Source organism: Myotis nattereri (genome assembly GCF_964212035.1).
Source record: "Myotis nattereri genome assembly, chromosome: 3".
NCBI lineage: Eukaryota > Metazoa > Chordata > Mammalia > Chiroptera > Vespertilionidae > Myotis > Myotis nattereri.
The window spans coordinates 200603945-200626846 of NC_138077.1; the positions used below are offsets into that span (position 1 = coordinate 200603945).

Below are 22902 nucleotides of genomic sequence, written 5' to 3' on the forward strand. Positions count from 1 at the left end.
CAAACGACCTTCGGACAACATTCTGAATGACCTTCTGGACAAAGCCAGGGTTTCGAGGGCTGAGCCCCTTGCACAAATTTCGTGCATCGGGCCTCTAGTTAAAAAATAGCTGAGGCTCAGTGATGAAGGTTGATCACTGGCCTATCTGGGATTGAGACCCAAGCCTCCTGACTCCCAGTGTGGTGCTGGCAACAGGGCACTGGGCCAGGCTATACCAACTGTGTGAACTGGGGCAAGTGAGTTAAAAGATGCTCAATTTCCTCTTCCATAAAATGGTAATATCCAGCTCAGGGGTGTTATAAGAATTAAATGAGATAACTGATGCAGAGTCTGGAGCACTGTGCTCTGGCAATGGTAGTTATTATTCAGGAGGGTGCACTGGTTAGGAGTCTGGGCTCTGGAATCAGAAAAACGATTAAAATCCTAGACACCCACTTACACGCTGGGTGATCTGAGACGGCTTATTTAAAAAGAGCTAATAATTACTGAATTTATTCTAGGCATTAAGCCAAGTGCCTTAGAAATATTATTCCATGTAACTTTCCCAACAGTTTTAGGAGGAAAGTACTATCAGTATCCTGATTTTATAAGTGAAAATACTGAGGCATGGACCAATTCAGTAACTTTACTTCACTTTCCCATTGGTTTTCCTGGTTACTCTCTAGTTTGAATTCTTTCTGCCAAACACCCATCTTCCCCATCGATGCTTAAGAATTGTCTCCTGACTTTGAACTTTGCAACAGGCTGTACTCTCTTAAGCGCGCCCTTACCTCTTCTCTTCACCACGTCCTGTTCCCCACTCTGTTCCAGCATCCCCGACTCTCCTCTGAGGAATCCACCCTGCTCCAGCCGCTCTCTCTCCTGCCCCCTGTCATCTGCTGGATCTATTCCCAGGTTTGTTAGTTTCACTTTTCCTGGTATGTCTCTCCTAGCCAGGTCTCTGTTGTGCACCCCAGTTCCCCCTGACACCAGGGCTTCCTGAAGGACAAGTGCCCCTGCCAATCAATTCAACCAACACCACACCTGATGGTGTCACCTCTGGACCAGGTGTTGGGTGCTGCCCTGATCATTAAGCCAGGCTGGCAAATCACATACTGATCACCTCTGCTCATAAGAACAAAACTCAGATTTCATACCCAAAACATGTAAGTCAGAAAATATGAGCATCAGCAAAAATTCGGAACATTGGGAACAACAATCCCCTTCTGGTGGGACAGCAGGAACCACTTATGTGATTAACGAAACCACCCATGCCATTAACAAAACATTAAATAACCAATGTTTTCATTTATCGTAGCATTTTACGGCCTCTTTTTCCTTTTTGGCATAAAAGATATGTGCCTTTTTTCTAATCTTTGTACGTCTATGTTTCCCACCTTTTTATTAAGAAAAACTGCAAACATAGAGAAAAGCTAAAAATAATAATGCAAGGAACACCTGTAGTCCACTATCTCGGTCCGATAATTTGGAGACTCTTACTCAAGCAGTTTATAAATTGTTACCTTCATAGGTCTTTTGGGATAGTTGTTCTGTTTCCTGTATCCCATTTTCTTTCTGGGATTCCTTTTTTTTATTTTCCTAGAGGATGCCTACTTTTTTTGTTGTTTTAAATATATTTTATTGGTTTTTTACAGAGAGGAAGGGAGAGGGATAGAGAGTTAGAAACATCAATGAGAGAGAACCATTGATCAGCTGCCTCCTGTACACCCCCTACTGGGGATGTGCCCACAACCAAGGTACATGCCCTTGACCGGAATCGAACCTAGGACCCTTCAGTTCACAGGCTGATGCCCTATCCACTGAGCCAAACTGGTTAGGGCAAGGATGCCTACTTTTTGGGAAGGTTTGCCTGAGAGGGAAACCTGGAGTCCTTGGAGGACCTCGGAGATATAGCTACTTTGGCTGGGGAGAGAATTCTTGGGCCTGTCTTTCCCCTCAGAACTTGGGAGGCCTTACTCCTTTGTCTTGCGCATACAGCACTGCTGTTAAGAGATCTGATGCCAGTCGAAGTCTTGGTCCTTTATTTCTAGAAACCTTGGAAGCCAACCTTTATCCCCAAAGGTCAGACACTTCACTAATACGCATCTAGATATGCATCCCTTTTTGATTGAAAGACATCCTATCTAATAAAGATGGGATATGCAAATTGACCGTAACTCCATGACAAAGACGGTGGCGCCCACAGCCAATAAGGAGGGAATATGCAAATTGACACAACAAGGCAAGAGGCGGAAGGCAGCTCTGGCCAGAGCAAAGGCAGAAAGGCAGCTCCAGGCCGGAGTGAGGGCAGTGCCGGAAGCCAGGGGAAGGAAGGCCTATTCTTGCACGAATCTTCGTGCATCAGGCCTCTAGTTTATGAATAAAGGAGCTGGTGATTAGTAGGGATAGATAGCTGTAGGCTTCCTCTGAAGCCTGGGAGGTGCTCTGTCACAGAGGATCTCTTTCCTGAATGGGATATCTGACTGTGGGATCTGACAAGTGGGCAGATCCCGTCAATAAGCAGGCTTCCCTTGAGGTGATCGTGGTGTCCCCGTAAGTGCCAACATAAGGAGTGGAACATTGTGTTAGGGGTCTCTTAGTTGCCAGTGACAGAAAGCAGACTGGATCCAACGTAAGCAAAAAGAGAACGTATTGGCTTAGGAACTTTGAAGTGGGGTTGTTGGCTATCTGCATGGCTACCAAGGTAGTGGCCAGCAGCCCCAGACTCCACAATCCCCAAGGAAGATCTTGGAGATGTTCTTTCGCAGGGACCATATTATCGGTCCCCGTGAAAGGAGGCTGACTCTGCTTGAATCCTGTGAGCACCTCTAGGGTCGCTGTGGACAGGTGATCAGCACTGAAATGGTCCAGGTCCGAGCCAAGGCCCAACTCTTACACCAGGGCAGGCACAACCCTGTGACTGATGGTTTACCAGAAATGTGGGGGATGGCAGAAAGACAGGCAGCCCCACCCCCAAAGGGAAGAATCCAGGCAGACAGACCACCCATATCCTCATAAGGATCCTAGAGCAGCGTTCGCCAACCTTTCAGACCTCATGGACCACCAGTTGTCCGCAGATGACCGGTTGGCGACCTCTGTCCTAGAGTATTCATTCCCAGATAGAGCTGCCTCTTTCTCTCCCTCTGGGACCTCTGGCTTTTTCCCTTGGGAACCCCCCTAAGGTCTTTCACTTTAGAAAGCACTTCCAATACCTTTAGAAGATTTTAAAGCAATCATTCAACCACGGGCGCACTGATGCAGCACTACTCATATGAGGACACTTACCCTAAAAACCAAATCGTCAGATTTATAGCTTTTATTTATTTTTACTTTCAAGTGGTACATGCAAAGCAGACATCCTCACTTCCACTCCACCCAGTGCCAACTCTCACCTCTGGAAACTGGAAGTGATCCACAGTGGAGAGGGGTCAGTGGCACGATGGAAATCAGGAACAGAGTCCAGGTCAATGGTGGAATGAAAGCTAGGGGCAAGGTGAGCATCAGAGAAAAAGGGTTGGATATGTCTTTCATAAGCTACTTGATAATTTTAAAATGGACTAAGACAGGAATTTTATATTTTGACTCAGTTCTATCAAAATTTCTGCTGTGTCAGAATGTCCCCCGTATCAAATTGGCTTTGCCAAACTGCCCTGCTTTGAGACACAGTTAGACTGAGACTCAGATGGCTGACTCCCAGGCCAATACTCTTATCAGATAGGGCACCGTCCTGGGCAGAGTGGGCCTGGGTCCAGGCAGGACAGGTTCCAGGCCCAGATCTGCCCTCATTTGTCTCCCAAGAGCAGCCTGAGCAGTTGGCTTGATGCTCCACCCATTCTCTGTCTTCCTTCGCCAACCCCCTTCCTCTCCCTCCTGGGTTGCAGATCAGGGAGGTGAGGGTGGAATGGGCAAGGGTGAGCTAGCTGCCTGCTTCTACCCACAGCCCCCACCCCAGCTTCCGCGACTCAGTCTCTCTAGCCTCCTTGTCCTCCATAAATAAAACTATCCCCAGACGATGCCCTCATCTTCCTGCTCCACCCAGTTCAAAACACCGAGTTCAAAAGCTGCAGAGCCTGTGAGACTTCCTCTCACCTGCTGGGTGGCTGGGGCAGAGATCCACGCCCCCGCTGTCAACAGGGCCGCTGACTCCCCAGGAGCCAGTCCCTCTTCACTTTAAGGTCTCAGGCTCCAGTTGCTATTTTTATTTTATTTTTTGTTTGTTTTAATTTCTCTTTGTTCCTCCCCGCCCCACACACCTGCTCTGTGTTTGACTCCCACCCCCACCCCCACCATCCCCATTCTTTGAGTAAGAGATGCTGTCTTAGTCAGCTGAGGCTGTCATAAAATACCACCGGTTGGGAGGCTTAAGCAACAAACATTTATTTCTCACAGTTCCCATGCTGGGGAGTCCAAGATGAAGGTGCCAGCTGACTTGGTTTCTGGTGAGGGCCCTCTTCCTGGCTTGCAGACAGCTGCCCTCCTCTCTCAGTGTTCTCACAGGGGAGAGAGAGAGAGAGAGAGAGAGAGAGAGAGAGAGAGAGAGAGAGAGGTATGGTCTCTTTTCCTCCTCTTATAAAGGCACTAATCCCATCATGGGGGCCCACTCTCATGACCTCATATAAATCTAATAACCTCCAAAAGGCCCCACCTCCAAATGCCATCTCATTGGGAGTTAGGGCTTCAACAAATACATTTGGGGAAGAAGCAAACGTTCAGCCCATAATAGATGCTTATTGTAAAAATTTTGAAAAATACAGAAAGTAAAACAGAAGAAAAGCACAACCTATCCTACCATCTAAAGGTAATGTTTAAACTTTTAGCATATATATATATATATATATATATATATATATATATATATGAATAACCTTTTTAAAAATATATATCTTTATTGATTTCAGAGGGGAAGGTAAAGGGAGAGAGAAAGAAACATCAATGACAAGAGAGAATTATTGATCAGCTGCTTCCTACACACCCCCAGATGAGGATGGAGCCCGAAACCCAGGCATGTGCCCTTGACCAGAATCGAACCATGGATCCTTCAGTCCACAGGCTGAAGCTCTATCCACTGAACCAAACTGGCTAGGGCTAAGCTTTTAGCATATTTGCTTCAAGTATTTCTCAGCACTTACTTTTAAAACTATAGATTATACATAAAGTTTTGTATCTTATAAACATTTTTCTGTATTAAACAGTCTTTAACATTTATTTATATATTCACCATTTGTTGTTGTTGTTTTGTTAATCCTCACCCGAGGATATTTTTCCATTGATTTTTTTAGGGAAAATGGAAGAGAGAGGGAAAGACAGAGAGAAACACATCGATTGCTTGCCTCCTGCACAAGCCCCAACCAGGGCCTGGGACAGGAAGGAGTCTGCAACCAAGGTATGTGCCCTTGACCAGAATCAAACCCGGGACCCTTTGGTCCACAGGCCAACGCTCTATCCACTGAGCAAACCGGCTAGGGCTGTATTAAATGATTGAGTAATATTTTACTCTATAACTGTACCATGTTATGTGAACGTTCTCCTAGTATTGGACACAGAGATTGTTTTTACTTTTTTACAATAATAATTAACATTATTCCTTGTGGTGGAACTGTTTTGTCTTGACTATGATAATCCCACAAATCTACACGTGACAAAATTGCATAGAACTAAATACACACACAAATGAAAGCGCATAAAATGGTGAAATATGAGTAAGGTGTGTGGCTTCTATGAATGTTAATTTCTTGATTAAGATTATATAAGATATTATTGCTATAGACCATAGGTTTGTATCCCCTCAAAATTCATATGTTGAAACCTATTTTCCAATGTGATAATATTTGGAGGTGGGGCCATTTAGGAGGTGACTAGGTCATGAGGGTGGAGTCCTCAGAAAAGGTGCCCCAGAGAGTTCCCTCACCCCTTCTGCCATGTGAGGACACAGCGAGAAGACTGCCATCTTCACATCAGAAAAGGGGCCCTCACCAGACACGTCATCTGCCAGCACGTAAGTCTTAGACTTCCCAGACTCCAACACTGTGAAAAAATAAATGTTTGTTTTATGGTGTTTTTGCTATTGCAGCCTGAACGGACTAAGACAGTTAGCATTGGGGAAAACTGGGTGAAGGGTATATGGAAGCTCTCACTTTTTAAAAAATATATTTTCAATGATTTCAGAAAGAAAGGGAGAGGGAGTGAGAGATAGAAACAATCAGTGATGAGAGAGAATCATTGATCAGCTGCCTCCTGCACACCTCACACTGGGAATCGAGCCCACAACCTGGGCATGTGCCTGACCGGGGGAATCGAACCATGACCTCCTGGCTCAAAGGTCGATGCTCAACCACTGAGCCATGCCAGCTGGGCTCAAAAAGTTCCTTAAACTTTTGTGGACATCTTTTCTATGTACATGTGTACATCTCAACTTCTAATTATTTCCTTTGAGTAAAATTCAGTAGGAAATAAAGCTCTCCATCTTAGCACATTGGGAACTAGCTATCATTCGAGAAGCCTTGGGCATATGTCAGCAGAGGAAGAGGGGTTCGCCATACTCACAGACTGTCCTATGAAGCCGTATGCCAGAAAGCCAGAGTACTAATTTACAGTGAAAAATGTCAGTGGAGACCAGACCTCCCCAACCTGCCCAGTAAAGCGACCTGTGGGCCCTCCACCGATAGAGGCCACATTATAATCAGTCAGAGCAGGGAATTAAGTGACATAATCCAAATGTTCAAAATATCAGGCTAACGCCTGCTGTACACATCTCCACATAGAGCTAAACCATTGTCACCCGGGGTAGACAGACAGGTTCTTGGGCCACGGCACCTTTCCCTCAGGGCTTGCATGGGGACAGCTTCTGTAACTCTCCCAGGGTTTACTAACCGCTGTTCCAGTCAGCACATTGTATCTTTAAGTGTGTGATAGCCAAATCCTGTTGGCTGGGAGCTGACCTCATTAGAGCACTTGTTCCTAACCTTTGGTTCAGTGGACCTCTGGAAGGTTCTAGAAGAGTTCCCCTGAGAATCCTATATAATAAAAGCCTAATATGTTAAGTGTCCGGTCATCCGTTTGTCGGTTCAACCAAAGCATAATATGATAATGATATGCTAAAGCCACTCAACCGCTCGCTCTGATGTGCACTGACCACCAGGGGGCAGATGCTCAATGCAAGAGCTGCCCCCTGATGGTTAGTGTGCTCCCACAGCCAACCTCCCACAGCCAGCAAACCTCCCGCGGTCTCTCCCCTGTCCCTCTGGCCCCGTCCAGCAGGCCCTGTCTGGCAGCTGGTAGGCCCCCAGGCCTCAGCCTGCAGCCCCAGCAGCTCCACCCAACGGGACTGGGTGAGACTGCCCCCAATAGGCCCTGATCACAGGCCAGGCCTAGGGACCCCACCCATGCACAAATTTTGTGCACCGAGCCTCTAGTATAGTCAATAATATTCTATAACCATGTATGGTGTCAGATGGGTGGGAAATTTATTGGGATGATTCCCTAGTAAGTTATATAATGTCTAATCACTGGGGTGTATACCTGAAACTAATATAGTACTGTATGTCAACTGTAATTGAAAAATTAAATAATGATTTTTTTTAAAAAAGAGCCCCCCTGACATCGTGTGTATGGTTAAATATCCATTATCCTGGAGAGAGTTTGCGATGTTTACCAGATTTTCAGAAGAGGATATCAATTTAATAGTGACATCATGTGGCCCCCATGTTCCAGATCTTGTCCTGAGGGGTTTTTGTTTGTTTGTTTGTTTTTTAATTTTGTTTTATTGCTTAAAGTATTACAAAGAGTATTATATATGTCTCCTTTTTTTCCCCCTTCTTGACATTCCCCTGGCTTCCCCTATCCCCCAGTGTCTTATGTCCATTGGTTATGCTTATATGCATGCATACAAGTCCTTCGGTTGATCTCTTACCCCCCCTTCTGCCCCCAACCCTCCCCAGCCTGAGGGTTTTACATACATACATTGTCCTGAGGGTTTTACATACATACATTATCTCATTAAATTCTCACTGAGGTCAAGAACCTTGCCCCACGTTAACGTTTGGGCGGGTGGAAGAACTACTGCTTTAAAGAGGCTTTGTAAATCTTTTCTCTGGTGCATTCGATGCCTGTGCTACAGGGAAGTGTTATCTCCCCAACCCTCTGTTATCTTCCTCAATGAAGAAAACGGTGCTGCCAACAGGCGCACACGATCCGGCCAGATGGAGCCGGGGACTGGCTTTGTGGGCCCTTCCTGGAGACGGAGCGCTGCTGTCTGCCCCGGCATCTCTGGTTACCTGTTTTATTGTCTCATTCACAGATCGCTTTGTGCACCTAAATTCACTTGTGAACTAGCACCTCGTATCGGCCTCTCACCCACTTTGACAGCTTGGATGCCGTCTTCTATAAATGACCTTCCTACCAAAAAGCAGGTCGACTGTCTGTCTGCCCCCACTTTCACTCCATCAGAGTCTGGAACCTTTAGGTTTTCTCAAGGATCATGGGGTTGCTTTTTATTAAAAGAGGTGTGCTTGGCTTTCCAACAGAAAGCAGGCGAAGTTATTCACTGAATACTCATCAGTTTTCCAGATACTGTTCTAGGCATTAAGGACATGGATAGCCCGACCGGCATGGCTCAGTGGTTGAGCGTCGACCTATGAACCAGGAGGTCCGGTTCGATTCCCGGTCAGGCCACATGCCTGGGTTGCAGGCTCGATCCCCACTGTGCGGGATACAGAGGAGGCAGCCTATCAACGATTCTCTCTCATCATTGATGTTTCTATCTCTCCCTCCCTCTCCCTTCCTCTCTGAAATCAATAAAAATATATATATATGGATAAAAATCTTTGCCCTCATGGAGCCTAGGTTTCAGGGGAAAAAAATTAAACAAATAAAATATAGTCTATCAGATGCTTTAAAGTACCTAGGAGATAAATAAAATAGGGTTGGGGTATAGAGAGTGCCAGGGATGGAGGGTTGCATGTTTACCTCGGGTGATAAGGGAAGGCCTCACTCAGAAGTGACAACTGAGCAGAGACCTCGGTGGCAGAGTGGAGAAAACAGGTTTCAGGGTCAGACTGGCTACGTTCAGATCCTGACTGTTTTTTTAATTGTGTGGCCTTGGGCTAAACTCTTAGACTGAGCTTTAGTTTCTCCATTCTCAGCAGGTAGAGAACGTACCTACTTCTGAGGATGGGGACAGTTGTCTTGAGGGTCCATCCAAACCAGCGTTCCCTTATTTCTGGAGGGTCTCACTGGGACCCAGAGGCCCCAGGGGAGGGGCTGGCGTCTCCCCCTTTCCCTGAGTCTGGCAGCAAGATGAGGTCTAAACCTTCTCTCCCGGTATTGAGAAGGGAGTCACTCTGCAGCAACATGAACACCTCTCTCTGAAAACAAAGGGTTTTTGTTTTTAAGAAAGACCCCTCATGGTCCCCTCTCCTCCCTGCCTGGTAGCCGTGTGGTCTTCAATCCAGTTCACTGGTTGCAAAAACCCGGATTGGTTCAGCACACTTGATCTATTTTCATCTCTCCACCACTTGCTTAAAATAAGGAGCTCATTGCTATTCCGCCCACGGCAGCGTCTAAATCATAACTGGGCTGGGAGTGGGATACATTTTTCTCTCTCCTGCTAAATATCATTTTTATCTTTGCGGAGCCCACATGCCAGACAACGGTGTCTGCGTTAGCAGCCCGTGCTCGGGAGTGAAGGAACAGAAAGGTGTTGAGAGGCCCCTCCCTGGCTCAGAGTGAGCAGCCAGCACCACGACCTGTTTGTTCCCCGCTGAACATCCCCCCACACCCAGCGCTAGCGAAAGCCACCTTCCACGCTGTCACACTCCCTCCTTCTGTTCCCACCATCCTCTGCCCTTGGTGGAGCAGGGCGTTTGGGAGCCTGGGAGTCTCCGGTTTCTCCTGCGAAGGCTTGAATCTAAGCCCTCTCTGGGCTGACGTCTCCCCTTTTTTATAAGAGGTAGAAAATTAGCGAAAAGAGCAATTCAAGGAACTCCGAAGAGCAGTTCCATAAACATGAGTTAAAAGAGACTCTTGTCTTAGCCAGTTTGACCCATGGATAGAGCGTCAGCCTGCAGACCGAATGGTCCCGGGTTCGATTCAGGTCAAGGGCACCGTACCTTTTGGTTGCAGGCTCTTTCCCGGCCCAGACCCCGGTCGGGGCTTGTGCAGGAGGCAACCAATCAATGTGTTTTTCTCACATCGATGTTTTTCTGTCTTTCCCTCTCTCTTCCATTCTCTCTAAAAATCAATGGAAAATAACCTTGAGTGAGGATTAAAAAATAATTTTTTTTAAAAAGAGAGACTCTTGACTCCTAAAAGGAATGATGTCATGCTCTAAATTCAGCCTGAAACTCATGCTTTTTCATCTCTAATCCTCTCCCATCCAAGCCTAGCTCCTCCCACGTACCTGCTCTCCTTCTTCCCAGGAGAAAGGTTGACACTATTATCATCATTTTACAGACAATCGAGTCAGCCCAGCTGGGGAGGGAGCCAGTGGCTGGGTCCCCATTCGGACCGAGGCTCCCCTGAGGACAGCTGGAGCCTGAGGTGTTCTTCGACTGTCTCATTATTTTAATCATTTTGAATTTTCCCTTTTCTCTTAGCCCCTGTGCACTTGTGATAAGAAATCCTTGCCACCCACCATTGCGGACCTCACGTATGATGAAAGGGACTAGGGAATAAAAAATAGAAAATAAAAAGAAAGAGGCTAGGGGGAAAAGTAAGCTCCCCATTCTGCTGCTGGGAAAACTGAGAGTAACTGGGGAACAAAGGGCAAGGGCCCCAGAAAGAGGAACACAGGGAGAGAGCGAGACAGCTGGCCTCCCAGCTGGAGCCATTCAGAAATGGCTCTGTCGCGTGAAGGGTTTCCCAGCAGTGGAGGTGGAGAGCTGCGAGCCAGCTGCAACAAGGGCAAGAAAATGCTCTGAAGTGAGTCGGCCTCTAGCGAATCCTGACTCTGCTGTTTTTCAGCCGTGTTACCCTGGACCAGTCACTTGGCCTTTCTGAGCCTCAGCTTTCTCATCTGTAAAATGGGAATAATAATATTTCTGCCCTGTAGGGTTGTCATCAGGACTACATGAGGTGACACAGTGCAGCGCTATTCAGGTTACAGTCTCAGCTCCAGCGTCCCATCCTTTCCACAGGCGCCTCTTGTTGGTTGTTGGTGGTTCCTGAGAGAAAGAGGGTCCGCTTGTGTTGGTTGGCTGCTGGCCAGTGTAACCTGCTCCATCAGGCAGGGGTTTCTGTCAAGCCACCACGGTAGGAGTTGGCCAGCCATTGGCCATCCCATCCCAGGTCCGAGCAGGATTGCTTTTAATCACAGCCCTCTGCGACCTTATGCAGAGAGAACTCAGGACACCTTCCTCAGAAGGGGCTGGCAGTGGAGCAGGTACTTCGCTTCCAGAACTCGTCGCTTGGATGGCATTTCATCTTAGTTGTCTATTCTCTGAGCCCTCTTCAGTTGGGACATTAGGGTCCAAAGTTGCCATTTCATGATTTTTTTTCCCCTTTAATGTACCCCGAGTTTAATGCAGTTTCTTCTGTGGAGAACTGTGTGGACTTGTCCCTTGGCCAGAGAGAGTGGGAGCTGAGAAGGAACCTTTAGAGGTCACAGTCCAGCTTACTTTACAGATGGGGAGACTGAGGCCCAGAAAAGGTGACTTGCTCAACGTTGCTCAGCAAGTCAGCTGCAGGGCTAGGCCTAGGATCAGGCCTCCTAACGTCAGTCAGAATTTTTGGTCGATAAAGGTACTTCTGTGCTGTGGAGGTGTTCGTGAAGGCACCTGCTGAGCACAAGGCAGTGTGCCGTCTCCTGGGAAGAGCAGCCATGTTATCCCTGTCCCCTAGGGAGCTACAGCCAGGTTATCAGAGCAGAAACAGAGAAAGATAGCTGTCCCATTTAAAACAGCCCTGAGGGGCCCTAGCCGGTTTGGCTCAGCTGATAGAGCTTCGACCTGCAGACCAAAGGGTCTGGGTTCTATTCTGGTCAAGGGCGTGTACCTTGGTTGCAGGTTCCTCCCCTACCCTGGCCCTGGTCAGGGCTTGTGCAGGAGGCAACCAATGGATGTTTCTCTCTCTTCCATTTTTTTCTCCTTTAATTTACCTACTGATTTTTAGGGTTTTCCATCCTAAAAATCAATGGGAAAATATCCTTGGGTGAGGATTAAAAACAACAAATAAAAATAAATAAAATGGTCCTGAGGTAAATTTTACTCTGTCCAAGGCAGAGACCTGTAAAGCTCTGAGTGCCTACCTGACCCTCACAACCTTCTGAGAAAGATGATCATCGTGATTTTTTATGTTTTAGTTTTGTTAGACCCAGACAGGCTCCAGCAGGACTTCTGGACCCAGCCATAAGCCAACAGACAGCAGTGAGGAGCCTGAGGGCATGGAAAGGGGGAGGTTGGGGACCTCCTTGCATGTGGCCTGTTCCCTAAGCCATCTGTTCTTGCAGATCCCTAGAGCAGCCAGAGCAGCTAGTCAGAGGGACAGGGGTCTTTGAAACACAAATCATTAGTAATTACAAAGCCATGGGGTGTGAGCCCGTCTTTCGGCTCCACAAGTGGGTATGGTTATCCAGGACAAGTGGTGTGTCTTTTCTGGCTGGCCCAGCGTCCCTCCGACCAGCGCGAAGGGGATGCTGTCAGAGGCTCCTGGGAGTGTCGGTGGACCGGCTTCCAGAAAGACAAGTTAAAACCCAGCTCCAAGGTAAGCGGCAGAGCCTGGACCCTGGCAAATCAGTCTCTTGGCCTGGTTGCCATGGAGACAGACAGGCAGCAGCTGCGAGGGAAGAGGGACCAGCAGCTTCACCGACATCCAGGATTCTGAGGCAGCCATGATGGGGGAGGGGGCTTGACACCGCCCTTTCTCCCCCAAACACAGAAGCTCCTGTCTGCCCCTGACGCCCAGACACAGGATCTGGTGAGTTGCCAGGGTCACACAGGGAGACACGGCAGCACTGGCTCCTGAAACCCCAGGTTTTCTGCTTCTAGGCCAGTGCCCTCCCGCCGAGCCGACCACAGCTGCCTGCTGCTCGGCTTTTGGAGCAAACATCTCCCAGCGATGAGCTCCTGGGCCCTGGGAGGTTCCCAGGCTCCCTCCATGCCATTAGAGGTGAATCTTGCAGTGTTGGCCACTGGAGGCCAATTTGGCCCCTTGCTCTCGCCATCCCTCTGGAAAGCTTGGCAGAGGCCATGTGGGGATGTGACCAGCCATTGTCTGGGAAAGGAACTGGAAGCTGAGCCCAGAGGGAACTCGGCAAATGATGGGGTTTATTGTGTTCTCATTTGATGCTACACTGATACCATTCATTTGTGGCTTCAAGCCCTGTCCTCGCTGGCCTGGAGGCAGCAGCCCTCCCCTCCCCTCCCCTCCTGTGGGTTATCTCTGGAACCGAAGGTGGGAGAGAAGGGGCCTGGCATCCAGGTCGCCTGAGTCCACTTTCCCAGCAGAGCAGCCAGGAGGTTGTCTCAGCATCTCGGCTCCCTCCTCTCTGGTAAGAGGAGAAGCGAGGCCGGTCCTGTCTGGGGCTTTGCGCTCCTGGGCCGTGCACGTGAGCAGATGGTTACCTGAGAGAACGGAGCCCTAAGGGAGAGGGCCAGTGGAGCTGGGGAAAAGCAGAGGCTCCGGCCCACCAGCCGGGCTTTTAATGTTGTTTTAATTATGACTTAATATAAAGTAAATGGATAAAGTGTCCCAATCCCTTATTCCTGCTGGAACTACTGGTAATATTGTTGTGAATCTTTTCAGATCTTCCTCTAGGCTTATACTCCCCCATTATTATTATTATTATTATTATTATTATTATTATTATTTTAATTACACAAATGATATGAGAATAAATTTTTATAAATGATGGGAACGCCACAGATAAATGTAGTTAAAAGCAAAAGTAGTCTTCTAGTCTTTCCCTTTCACCAGAGACAGCTATTGTTAACAATTTCATGTTCTCTAGGCATTCAGCTTTTCTTGCTTTAGCATACATGCAACCATACACACTCATTGTTCTGCAGGTAGCTTTTCTCACCACAATAATGTTACCCTGTAGATTTTTTCCATGTTGACATACCTACCCCATTGTCCATAACTGTTGCTTAATTGTCTACATTTTTGGGTGTTCTGTACTTACATAAATGGTTTCCTCTCATAGACACCTGAATCGTTTACAACCTTTCGTTATGAATAATGCTCTGAGCCCTTGTGCATCTATTTCTACAGGGTTTATTTCTGAAAGTACAATCGCTGAGTTAATATGTCTGTAGATCTTTAATGTGTTTAAATACCATGGGAATTTATTTTTAAGTTTTTTCTTTAAAAAATTGTCCAAGACATGGGTGGCCATTACAAAAAAATAAAAAGCGGAAAGTGTAGAAAGCTATACAGGGGAGATAAGATCACTCACAATCCCTGCACCCAGTGGCCATGACCGTGTACTCTTTGGCGTGTTTCCTTCCAATTATTCTCTCTGCTGCTGTTGTCACCGTGTTCGGATTATAATGCACAGATAATTCTCTATCCAGCTCTTTATTTTTTACTTAATGTTATAAGCATTTTTCTATGTTACTAAGGTATTTTTGTAAGTGTCCGTTTTATTATTTCATGATAGGTATTATATGTACTTACCATAATTTTCTTAGCTATTCCCCTGTTGTTGGATTTTTAAGTTGCTTACATTTTCTTATATCCCAGTGAATTTTTTTTTTTGTATAAATCTTTGTAATTTCCTTAAGCTAGATTCCCAAAAAGGAGAGTTACTGGGTCTAGAGGTAGGATTTTAGTGAATCTATTTTTTTAAATTGCTAATATGTTCACAGGGTACAAAATTCCAAAGGTTATAAAATGAAAAAAATGTCTTTCTCTGACTTAGCTGTGATTTTCCTCCTTAAGACCAATACTAATCCAGGAGGCAGCAAAGCGTGAAGCGATTCAAAGGCAACACCATTACTTGGTTTCTTGTGTATTTTTATTAGGAAAAAGACCAAAAAATGAATACACACATACATAAACATACGTTCATTTTTTCATATAGAAATAGGAGCACATCAGATACATACTTTATGCTTTTCCCTTTTCACTTAATATTTTTGATGATTACTCCTTATATAAAAAAATAGAACTGCCTCATTTTCTAGAAATATTTATATAGAATTTCTATAGCCCAGCCAACATCCACCTATGAACCAGGAGGTCACGGTTTGACTCCTGGTCAGGGCACATGCCCGGGTTGCGGGTTCGATCCCTAGTGTGGGGTGTGCAGGAGGCAGCAGATCAGTGAGTCTCTCTTATCATTGATGTTTCTGTGTCTCTCTCCCTCTCTCCACTCCTCTCTGAAATCAATAAAAATATGTATATGTAAAATAGAATTTCTTTAAGTGGATTTATCATAATCCTATTGAAACATTTTGAGGTTGTTTCCTATCCTTTGCTATTTGGGCAGTGCAGTGGTGAGTGTCTTTACCATTGTGTCCATGTGCTAAGGCAGCCATCTGTAGAAAGGATTCCTTCCTGTGGAATTGCTGGGCCCCAGGGAGTGTGCATTTCACATGCCGGTAGCTACTGCTGTCTCCTTAGGCAGTGGTTCTCAACCTTCCTAATGCCGCGACCCTTTAATACAGTTCCTCATGGTGTGGTGACCCCCAATTTCATTGTTACAAATTGAACATAATTAAAGCATAGTGACTAATCACAAAAACAATATGTAATTATATATGTGTTTTCCGATGGTCTTAGGCAACCCCTGTGAAAGCGTCGTTCGACCCCCAAAGGGGTTGCGACCCACAGGTTGAGAACCGCTGCCTTAGAGGGTGACCATTTCCTCATTAAAGGGGATGGGTAGTTTTGTTGTTCTTGATTCAAATGGCTAAACTGCTTTCCAGAAGTGTTACCTACTTACACTCACCAGCAATACACCAATTACTCCTCCCACGATTCAAAAATAATATGGTGATGTTTGCAGTGTTTGTTCCCAATGGTCATTTTTTCAAAAGGATCTGTGAAAGATTACCAAAAGTGAGCAAATAGTTAATTAAAAAAACAACTGTTAAATAAAACACAGCATCTGGGAGGATGTCCTAACCCACTTTTGCCACTATATATGTGTGACCTTGGGGAATTGCTTGTCCTTGCTGAGCCTGTCGTATCTTGGAGTTGCCCTGAGGAGGAAATGAGATCATACACCAAGGGCTCAAAAGGTGGTAGCTGAGAAAGAAAAATGTTTAAGAAAAAAAATGCTGGCCCTCCAAGTAATCCCAACTGAGAGGAAGGGAGCCGGCCTTCCAGGCTCTGGAAGGTAGGCTGGCGGGAGCCAGCTTTGTTCTTCCCCCCAAAGTCTCCCACGGCTTTCCTGCCTTGAAGAGGAAGATGGAAAGCTGGCCACCAGCTGCTGGGGGAGAACATTCCACACCAGGACTGGCCCTGGGGGGGCCGAGGCGGGGGTCAGGGCCTCACCCGCATTCACCTTATGCCCCTGGAGGAGCCCAAGCAGAGTTCACTCTTCGCCCCCCGCGGAGGCCCCTGCAGAGGAGCTGGCTCCCTGGTGGAGACGGGTGTGCGGAGCGCCGACCAGCCAGCCTCCCGTTCCCCCTCCCTGGTCCACCCTGCGTTTCCGAGCTGCGGGCGCGGCGGGGGGCGCTGGCCGGGGAGGTCCGCGTGACATCTTAGCGCCGCTTTCTGGCTGCAGGGCCCGGCCAGCGGCAGGAGGTGGCCCTGGCCACCGTGCGCTCCGCACCCACAGCCCAGCGAGGCTCGGCGTCCCCCTTCTCCCGGAGCAGAGCCGCCCGCTGCAAACCCGCGGCGGGGCCGCCATTGTGTTCCCGCCGTGTCGGGGCGGGGAGAGCCAATCAGCTCCCGTGTCGCTGTGGGAGCCGCAGGTGCAAACTGCCTCGGGTGGGCGAGCAGATCGGTGCGGCTCGGCGGAGCCATTTTCTGGGAGGATCTGGAGTCGTTTCCACTCACAGTGTAATCACCATATTGGAGAACTGCAGCCACTCCCTCTTCGCCGCCGCCCCAGCCCCTCGCACTCACCGGGTCTTTCCGTGGTTTTCCAGGGCGGCCTACAGGGACCCCAGGGTGTGGTGCCAAGATTGTGCTGGGGGAACCAGCTGATCGGGTGCTTACACTTGGCCCTGAACCTGCTCTGTGGCTGTGATGAAGCGGTACAAACGCAGACCTCAGCCTTCTCAGATGTAAAGATGTAAGGAGCAGTAAAATCAGACCACGTCAAGCGTTGGTAAGGTTGCGGGGAAATGGAGGCTCTCAATTTGTCCTTGTCTAGGGAAGCTGAAGGCATTCATACCCTGTGCCCTGACAATTCTCTCGGCTTCTACCCTGGGGAAATACTTGCACCTGCATTACAGGAGGCTGCCCATTGCGGGACCATAACTAATCACCACTGAAAACAGCTCAGTGGCCATCAACAGGGCAAGTTTAAATAAAATAGCGTTTATATTCATGGTGGGTCACCATATCGCTGTTAGAAGGAGTAAGTTAGATCTCTAGATGCAGGGACATGGATAGAGCTCAAAATCTACTAAGCAAGCACAGAAAGTTGCAGAATAATGCATACACTATGATACTATCAACAATAAGAAATATATTTAAAAAGGAAATAAAAAGAATTATGGAGGGCCTTGTGTGCCATGCTAGATGCCAATATTTAAAAATCAGAAGAGTTCATAGGAAATACTAAATTCCAGCTTCTCTGGACACACATTGTTCCCTGAGAGCCATCAGACAAAGCTAAATGGGAGCCCCTTCTACGGATTGAATTGTGTCTTCCCAATAGATGCTGAAGTCCTGACCCCCTGTACCCATGAATGTGACCTTATTTGTAAACTAGAGGCCCAGTGCATGAAATTTGTGCACGGGTAGGGCCCCTAGGCCTGTCTGGCGATCAGGGCTGATCTGTAGGGCGACTGGTGGGGTGATCGGGAAGGAACCCCCACTCACACCCGCCTTGGCTCGCCTGGTGCTGCCCACCACTGCCAGTCGGGGCCTGCGAGCTGGGGGCAGCTCCTGCGTTGAGCGTCTGCCCCCTGGTGGTCAGTGCTCATCATAGTGACCGGTCGTTCAACCTGTCATTCTGCCGTTAGGTCGATTTGCATATTAGGGTTTTATATAGGTAGACTGCATCTTTGCAGATGATCAAGTTAAGGTGAGATCGTCAGGGTGGGCCTTAATCCAATATGCCTGGTGTCCTTATAAAAGGGGGAAATTTGGACACAGAGACAGACACACATAGAGGGGAGACGATGAGAAGATGTGGGGTGAATGCGGTCTGCAAGCCAAGGAACCAATGAGGCTACCGGAAGCCGGAAGGGAAGCACGGCAGATTCTCCCTCACAGCCCTCAGAAGGAGCCAGCCCTGCTGTCACCTTGGTTTTGGACTTCTGACCCCCAGAACTGGGAGACAATAAATTTCTGTCGGCTAAACCACCCAGTTAGTGGTACTTTATCGAGGCAGCCCAAAAAAAGTAATCCAGCCCCTCCTCCCGCTTAAATGGGGCCTGCACTCTCCAGGGATTTGAGTTGGCAGGTGCCCATGTTGGAAATGGAGGGAAGGGACCAATTAGAAGGCTGCTGTGGAAATCCAGTGGGTCTGCGAATGCCCCGCAGTGCTGATGCATACTGACTGATGCAAGGGCTTAGCCATAAGCCCCCGAAGGTCTGTAAATGAACCCTGAAGTCCAGTGACACATCTTTTCTTCCCCTCGTGTATTTCCTCTTACACAGCATCCCACCTTTCTCTGCCTGACACCCCAGCCACCCCCACCTTCCAGGCTTGAATTCTACTCAGTGTATACTTCCCCCCGCCTCGGACTGGGTGTGATTTCAGCAGTCTTAGTTTCGACTTCCTGTGATAGCTGTAACCTCTGTTCTCACTGAATTGCTAAGATTGTTGATGAGTGCCAACTGCTTGGAGTTTTGTGAGTACTGGGAATGTGTTCCCATGCCAGGCCATGGGAAAATGGGCTATGGAATGACCCAGAAATTTATTGAATTAAAAGTAACTGATAAGACCCCTCCTCATTTTTGTTTTAAATAAATAGATTTTTTTTAATTTTTATTTTTATTCATTTCAGAGAGGAAGGCGAGGGGGGGGGGAGAGAGAAAGAGAGATCAATGATTAGAGAAATCATTGATCAGCTGCCTCCTGCACGCCCCCACTGAGGATTGAGCTTGCAACCTGGGCATGTGCCCTAACGGGGAATCGAACCATGACCTCTGGGTTCATAGATCAATGCTCAACCACTGAGCCACACCAGCCGGGCTGTTTTTAGGCCCACCAGTGCCCATTCGAAAAAAGGACTAGATCTCAAATGAAAACCACCCTCCTAACCCCCAGAAGCCCAGCAGAGGATGAGTGCTCTGACCTGACCATCCCCCACATCATTTTTCTTGCTCACGTTTTGATTATTTGGAAAAGGTGCATTGGAAGAAACAATAGGAAGCAATCACCTTCAGCCTCCGTATTAAAATAAATGTCACTGGTTAAGGAGACGGCTGCCACATGCAAGGTGGCGTCCTGAATTGGATCCTCGGGGGATGCCTTGCCTGTGAGAAGGGGCACAGCTGGAGGAGGAAGGGCAGGGAGAACACAGCCCTTCAAAGTGCAGGGTCTAGGGCCAGGACGCTATTTGACAAGTCTACAGAAGACACTGTCTCTGTGCCTCAGTTTCCATTAGGGTGGCCAGCTCATCTGGGTTTGCCTGGGACTTTCCCAGTTTTAGCACTGGAAATCCTGCATCACAGAAAAAGCCCTCAGCCCCAGGCAAACTGTGAAGGTTGGTCATCCTTGTTTCCTCACCTTTATAATTAGGCTAATAATAGCTCATAAGATTGTTAATGAGGACTAAATGAGTTATTACATGTGGAGTGCCTGCTGCATGGTAAACATTCTATGAGCATGTATTAGCATGTTAGCTATTATCTTTTTTTCAATCATTTTTATTGTGATAAAATATGCCATCTTAACAAAATTTTTACTTTTAAAAAATAACATTTTTAAGTATTCAGTCCAGTGGTATTAAACACACTCACAATGTATTTAATAGTCACCATCCGTCTCCATAACACTTTCATCTTGTGAAACTAAAAACTCAATTCCCATTAAACACTAACTTCCTATCTGTCCCTCTCCCCAGCTCCTGGCAACCACTATCGTACTTTCTATTTCTGTGATTTTTTAAAATGTTTATTTGTTGTTGTTGAGAGAGAGAGAGAGAGAGAGAGAGAGAGAGAGAGAGAGAGAGAGATTGGTTTGTTGTTCCACTTATTTATGCATTCATTAGTTGCTTCTTGTATGTGACCTGACTGGAGATTGAACCCACAACCTTGGCATATCAGGACAATGTTCTAACCAACTAAGCTACCCAGCTACGGCTCTCTGATTTTGACTAAGTATCTCACATATGTGGACTCATACAGTATTTGTCTTTTTGTGACTAGCTTAGTTCACTTAGCATAATATCCTCAAGATTCATGCATGTTGTAGCATGTGTCAGAATTTCCTTCCTTTTTAAGGCTGAGTAATATTCCATTGTATGTATCTACCACATTTTGCTTCTCTGTGTATCCGTCAATGATATTTAAGTGACTTCTACATTTCAGCTGTTGTGAATAATGCCGCTGTGAACATGTTGTGCAAATGTCTCTTCAAAACTCTGCTTTCAGTTATGTTGGCTGTATACCCAGACATGGAATTGTGGGATCACGTGGGATTCTATTTTCAATTTTTTGAGGACTCTCCATACAGTTTTCCACATTGGCTGTACATTCCTGCCAACAGTACACAAGGGTTCCAATTTCTCCACAGCCTCTACAACACTTGATATTTTTGTATAGCCATCATAATGGATGTGAGGTGTTATCTCATTGTGGTTTTTATTTGTATTTACCTAATGTTAGTGATGCTGAGCATCTTTTAATGTACTTATTAGCTATTTGTATGTCTTCTTTGGAAAATGTCTATTCAAGTCCTTTGCCCATTTTTGAATTGGAATTTCTTTTTAAATATATATATATATATATATATATATATATATATATATATATATATTGATTTCAGAGAGGAGGGGAGAGGGAAAGTGAGATAGAAACATCCATGAGTAGAGAGAATCATTGCCTCCTGCATGCCCCCTACTGGGGGTTGAGCCTGCAACCCGGGCATGTGCCCTGACCAGGAATTGAACCATGACCTCCTGGTTCAATGTTAACTGCTGAGCCATACCAGCCAGGCCAACTTCATTCTTTTACATGAGGATATCCAGTTTTCCCAATATCATTTGTTGAAAAGACCGTCCTTTCCCCATTTAATGGTATTGGCATCCTTGTCAAAATCATTGGACCATATAGGCAAGGGTTTCTTTCTTGGCTCTCTATTTTATTCATTGATCTATATGTCTGTCTTATGCCAGTACCACATTATTTTGATCCTTGCAGCATTGTATTAAGTGTTGAAATCAGGAAGTATGAGTTCTCCAGCATTGTTCTTCTTGTAGCTATTATCATTTTAAAGGTTCCATTCTACTAGAAAAATGCTAAGTTTCTATAATTGAAGGCATGGAGGGTGAGAAAGAGGGAAGAGTTGAGTCTGACCAAAGTTTTAAACATGGAGGGCAAGAGTCCAGCAAAGCCACTAGCTGAATGGGAAACCCTAGATGTTGTCGGTGGGAAGATGGCAGTTCAATGTGACTCATATGGAATTTGAGGGCCTTATGGGGTAGGGGCATCCATGAGGAGATGTCCTTTAGGATTTAGAAATAGTGTGGTTTTGGAGTTCAGGAGAGAAATAAGAACCCAAGAAACAAAAGGGAGTCATCCCCATAAAAAGAATCATCAGAAGAAGGCATGGACTTTGATAAGAGGGATGAGGGTTAGAACATGGAGTGGGAAGACTGGCAGGGGCAGTGACATCTTGACCTCATTCCACTCACACATGTAATATGTGTTTACCATATTTCACTGACTCAAAATGACATTGAATTTTAAGACATACCAGTTTTATGTACCACTAAGAAAATATCCTGTCAATAATGATGACGTTATTTATTGACTATGAGATACAACTGATTTCAAAGGTACAGAAATGTGGGGGAAATACGTCTTAGAATTAATTAAGTTATATGTCAGGCATTGTACCAGGCATCAGGAGGAAGGGAGTGGGATAAAGCTCTGAGAAAGACCCTGCCCTCAAAAAGCTTCCAATCTCATAGCAACACCTACAGACACTTCTAAACCGACAGACTGATGGAGACAACTGCTACAGTGCAGACATCAGCTCTGTTCAGAGATCAGCAGCTGCTTGTCAAGTATTTATAGGAGTTATTAATATAGACAGAACTGACAGCCACCTCTTTCTTGGGATTTCTAGTCCTCCCCCTCCTTTTCCCTGATGCCTGAAATGTCTAGGGACAAAGCCTTTCAAACCATTATTTTTGAATGAATTGAGGTAATTCATTGTGGGTGTTGAACTGGTACAACTCCTATGGAAGGCAATTTAGCATTATTCAAATTACAAATGCGTTTGCCCTTTGACCTTGCAATATATATAGTGGAGGAATATATCTTGCAGATATACTCACCCACGTGGAAAATGCTCTATATACAAGGTTATATTTATTCCTGCATTGTTTGAAATAGCAAATAATTTGGAACAACTTAAAAATCATAGACAGGGTTAGATTATGGAACAGTCATTCATACAGTGAATCCCAGATCAAGGCAGTGCTTGATCTATGAACAGATCTCTGTATGAAAGGATTCCTCACATGTATTGTTGAGTGAAAAAATCCTAAGTGCAACATAGTTACAGTAGACGACCATTCGTGTTTTAGAAGGGAAGAACACATATCTACACATTTGCTTGTGTACCTATAAAGAAACTTTAGGATAACAGGAAGAGAACAATGGTTATGCTGGGGGAGGGGGAGGTATCAA

The 22902-nt window shown here is 46.3% G+C and overlaps 1 protein-coding gene across 3 annotated transcripts in view; it reads left to right on the plus strand.

Annotated features, from left to right (window-relative positions):
* STMN1 (stathmin 1) overlaps positions 1-22902 on the plus strand; it is a 45623-nt gene that overhangs the window by 12836 nt on the left and 9885 nt on the right. The window contains exon 1 of one of the 3 annotated variants that reach the window (XM_081086619.1): positions 12323-12675. The exons of 1 other annotated variant lie outside the window; for it this stretch is intronic. The gene's annotated coding sequence lies outside the window, so the exon portion shown is untranslated. Of the gene's footprint in view, positions 1-12322; positions 12889-22902 lie in introns of those variants that run through there. One more of the 3 variants, XM_081086618.1, reaches the window with a different exon arrangement.